The sequence below is a fragment of the Aristolochia californica genome, unplaced genomic scaffold, assembly GCF_029961685.1.
Source record: "Aristolochia californica isolate CCGP_79_NKW_82.1479 unplaced genomic scaffold, dmAriCali1.0.hap1 SCAF_389, whole genome shotgun sequence".
NCBI classification, from domain to species: domain Eukaryota; kingdom Viridiplantae; phylum Streptophyta; class Magnoliopsida; order Piperales; family Aristolochiaceae; genus Aristolochia; species Aristolochia californica.
In genome coordinates this window covers 10,001-15,000 of record NW_027182091.1, presented here as the reverse complement: position 1 = coordinate 15,000, position 5,000 = coordinate 10,001, and positions in this window count along the sequence as shown.

Genomic DNA, 5,000 nt, shown 5'->3' with positions numbered 1-5,000 from the left:
TAGTATTAAAGATCTCATCGAAAACTTACAGCAGCTTGCCAAACAAGGGCTAAGAGAAAAAAGAGTACGGGTATGACTGGCATAACATCTACGATTGGATTCAAAAAGGCATAAGTCTCGGGCAATTTGGCGAATAAAAAGCTACTCGAATGAAGGGCCGAATTAAGACAGATAGAGATTAAACTTAAGATATTAAGCATACCAAACATTTCGTTTTTAGAGATAATTTCATTTTTATCGTGATATAAGGGAAAAATAAAGAAAGAAGAGAAGGTTTGCCAAAAATCTTCCTTTTTCTTGGAACTCCCCCAATCAAAAATCCTTCAATTCTTAAATCTGATTCAATTCTTAAATCAGAGTAGAAGGAATCATACTTTCATACAATATCTTAATTGAATTATATGTAATGATCAATGAATTCATTTCGATTCTACATCTACACATTCTACACATGACGAATCTTAGCAACGCCCATTCTATAGATATTGGATTTAGGCTGAAATTGACGAACAGCCAATACCTATGTTAGTGTTTATTTGTGTCCAATATAAATCTAAATGGGGCGTGGCCAAGCGGTAAGGCACCGGGTTTTGGTCCCGTTATTCGGAGGTTCGAATCCTTCCGTCCCAGCCCGATTCTCTCATAGAAAAGATGAGGTACTTTTAGCCATCTTCCCTAATCCCCTAATAAAAGTAAGTGGGATATTGGATACAATGTGATTCCATTTTTTTTTTTGTTTCTTTCAGATTTCGAATCATTGTTTTATGAACTATATACTCCTTATTGATTGACTTTCTCACAAGCGTATCGATTCACATTCTTACACTCGCAATCGAGTGTCAATGACACGTGTATAATGTATAAAAAAAAATATAAATAGAATATATCTATTTACTTTTTATAGAAAGTATGGAAAGAAAAATGAAAGTCTCATTCATATGATATAGGATCATGTTAAATCCTTGCTGAGACTTCTCCAGATAAAATAAAAAAAAATACCTATCCTTCCATTTCCATATATATATATAAGCATATATATAAGCATATATCATATATATAAGCATATATATATATATTATATATAAGGAAATATAAGGAAGGTGTGGACTGCTGGGTAGCAATTAAGCCAATGATTATTCATGATTCCATATTGAATCAATTCCATACCGGGCATACCGGTTCAAAATTAGAGGAATGTTATGGTAAAACTTCGTTTGAAACGATGTGGTAGAAAGCAACGTGCGACTTGAAGGACATGGTCGGTTGTGGATGCAGGAATCCACCATTTTATATATCTGTGAAGATGCTCTTGGCTCGACATAGTTTGTTCTGTTACACTAGGAAACCAATTTTATTGGTTGTAAATAGTACATGATGGAGCTCGAGTATAAAGTATTGATTCATTTATCAGGGGAAGAGTCTAGGGTTAGTACCAATCAATAGGTTGGAAAAACTTCGTAACGTAAGTATATCTTCGATATAGAAATCGAAAGGGTCAAATTTGAAAGGGGTTCAAACCAAAAAGTTAAATAGTTCGGAATTGGTAAAAATATTTGACCAAAATTGTATCGTAGGGGAATCAATCATTCGTACGATTCTTTCAATAGAAAGAAATAATAAAAGGTATGTTGCTGCCATTTTGAAACGATTAAGAATCGCCGAAGTAATGTCTAAACCCAATGATTCAAAGCAAGGATAACGGATACCGGAACAAGTAAACTCCATTTTTCAACTGTTTCAACAACTCGAACTAGATTAGAATGTGGAAATAGATTCTAGGTGAGACAAATAAAAAAAAATGGGTTAGAGACGGCTCAATAAATGTTTAAGGATTTCCTCTCTAGGCCTTTGATAATTACCTAACTTGAGTTATGAGTACGAATGGTATTTTTCTTCTCAGGAGAGAAGAACAAAAAACGACTCCAATTTTTAGTTAGAGTCTAATTCAAAATTTTTTGGATACATTTGCCACTATATACATAAATTCGAATCATTCTTTCTTGAGCCGTATGAGGAGAAAACCTCCTATACGTTTCTAGGGGGGGGGGGGGATTCTTCATATACATCTATCCCAATGAGTCATCTATCGAATCGTTGCAATTGATGTTCGATCCCGAAGAGAGGGAAGAGATCTTCGTAAAGTCGGTTTTTACGATCCGATAAAGAATCAAACTTATTTAAATGTTCCTGCTATTCTATATTTCCTTGAAAGGGGCGCTCAACCTACAGGAACTGTTCATGATATTTCAAAGAAGGCGGAGGTCTTTAAAGAACTTCGAGTTAATCAAACAAAGTTCAATTAATGGAATCAAAAAGGGGTGCCTAGCATCTGGCTTTATGTAATTGTTTCTCCACTGATCTCTTTTTTTCTTGCTCTATTCACCATTGCTATAGAACGAAAAAAAAATCCTATCTATATTGAATTGATTTATAATTGATATAAGACAGATAGAAAAAAATCTCGAGTGATTAAATTACTGGATCTACGAAATGCCGGGATTACCATCAATAGGGTACTTTTTGTTATTGGATGTACTCCCCTAACAAACAAAGGGGGCAATCCCGCTTATTGTATCTGTATCTATATTCAATAAATTCAATATTTATTCCTACTTCTTCCTTAACTTATTCCCCCGTTTACACTTCATTTCTTATCTATGTAGTGCCAATCCAACACAAGTACTTTACTTAATTATTTAGGTTTGATGGTTTGATCAATTTGATATTTTTTTGTTTTATCAATATGCAATTCATATTGACAATGTTGTATCGAACAAATATAATTCGATCGTGGAGAAATAAATCTATTTCTCCACGGCCCATAAGTTTGTTTATTTACTTCATTTAAATGATGAGTTCACCAAATTCACTGCGATACAAGAATAAAAGTTTTTTTTTTTTTTTTTATATTATATATATTTATATATATTATATATAATATATATATTTATATTAATATTATATATATTAATATTATATTCTATTATTTTATATTTATTTTTTATTCCGATCATATCTACAATCTTATCCGGGTTGCTAACTCAATGGTAGAGTACTCGGCTTTTAAGTGCGACTATGATCTTTTACACATTTGGATGAAGCAACGAATTCGTCCATACCATTGGTAGAGTTTGTAAGACCACGACTGATCCAAAACGGGAATGAATGGAAAAAATAGCATGTCGTATCAATGGGGAACTCAGAGAATACTTCGAATACTTCATCCTTACCGGATGGGCAAAAAATCTTGTCTTTGCTTCTTTTCTTGGAACGGGACTAAAAAAATTAACCCTCGGGTCAAGTGAATAAATGGATAGAGCTCCATGGCTCCAATTATAGGGAAAGAAAAAGCAACGAGCTTTTTTTTTATTAAAATGAAATTAATATGAATTTGAATAATTTCCCGATCTAATTAGACGTTAAAAATATATATTAGTACCTGATGCGGGAAAAGGTTCCCCTGTGAGTGGATGATGCATTCCCTTTTTTATGAATCCTAATTATTAACTCTATTACGGAGTGAGTAAAGACGAATGTGTAGAAGAAACCGTATACTGACAAAAAGCTAATTTTTTCCAAAGTCAAAAGAGCGATCGGGTTGCAAAAATAAATGATTTCTTGTCATCCTTTTGTGAACTATAACGTGGAATTCGAACGAAAAAAAAAATGGGATGGAAAAAGAGAGTATCTGTTGATTGGTCTCCTTGTCTCCGGGGTATCCATTGTTTTTTTTTTTTTTTTTTTTCTTACTATATACCTTGTTTTGACTGTATCGCACTATGTATTGTATCATTTGATAACCCAAGAAATCCCCCATTCCTTTGGTTCAAGTATAATTTCAAATTAAATGGAGGAATTACAAGGATATTTAGAAATGGATAGATCTCCACAAAAACACTTCCTATATCCACTTCTCTTTCAGGAGTCTATCTACGTACTTGCTTATAATCATGGTTTAAATGGATCGACTGTTTACGAATCGATGGAAAATTTAGGTTATGACAATAAATTTAGTTCACTAATTGTGAAACGTTTAATTATTCGAATGCATCAACAGAACCCTTTTAATTTTATTATTTCGGGTAACGATTTTCACCAAAATAGATTCGTTAGGAAAAGCAAGAATTTGGATTCTCAAATCATATCAGAAGCTTTTGCAGTCATTATGGAAATTCCACTCTCCCTGCAATTAGTATCTTGCCTGGAAGAAAAAGAAGTAGCAAAATCTCATAATTTACGATCTATTCATTCAATATTTCCCTTTTTCGAGGACAAATTATCACATTTAAATCATGTGTTAGATATCTTAATACCCCACCCTATCCATCTGGAAATCTTGGTTCAAACCCTTAACTGCTGGATACAAGATGCTCCCTCTTTGCATTTATTGAGATTTTTTATCCACGAGTATCGTAATTCGAATAGTCTCGTTAGTTCAAAGAAATCCATTCCTTTTTTTTTTTTCTCAAAAGAGAATCAAAGATTATTCTTGTTTCTATATAACTCTCATGTATATGAATGCGAATCCATATTCGTTTTTCTCGGTAAACAAGCCTCTCGTTTACGATCAACATCCTCTGGAGCCTTTCTTGAGCGAACATATTTCTATGGAAAAATAGAGCATTTTTTAGTAGTGCTTTGTAATCATTTTCAGAAGACCCTGTGGTTACTTAAGGACCCTTTTGCACATTATGTCAGATACCAAGGAAAATTCATTCTGGCATCAAAAGGGGCTCATCTTATGATGAAGAAATGGAAATATCACCTTGTCAATTTATGGCAGTGCAATTTTCAATTGTGGTCTCAACCGGGCAGAATCCATATAAACCGATTATACAATCATTCCTTCTATTTTATGGGCTATCTCTCAAGTCTACGAATAGACCCTTCGATGGTAAGGAGTCAAATGCTAGAAAATACATTTATAATAGATACTTCTATTAATAGATTTGAGACCCTAGTCCCAATTTTATCTCTAATTAGTTCCTTGGCTAAAGCGA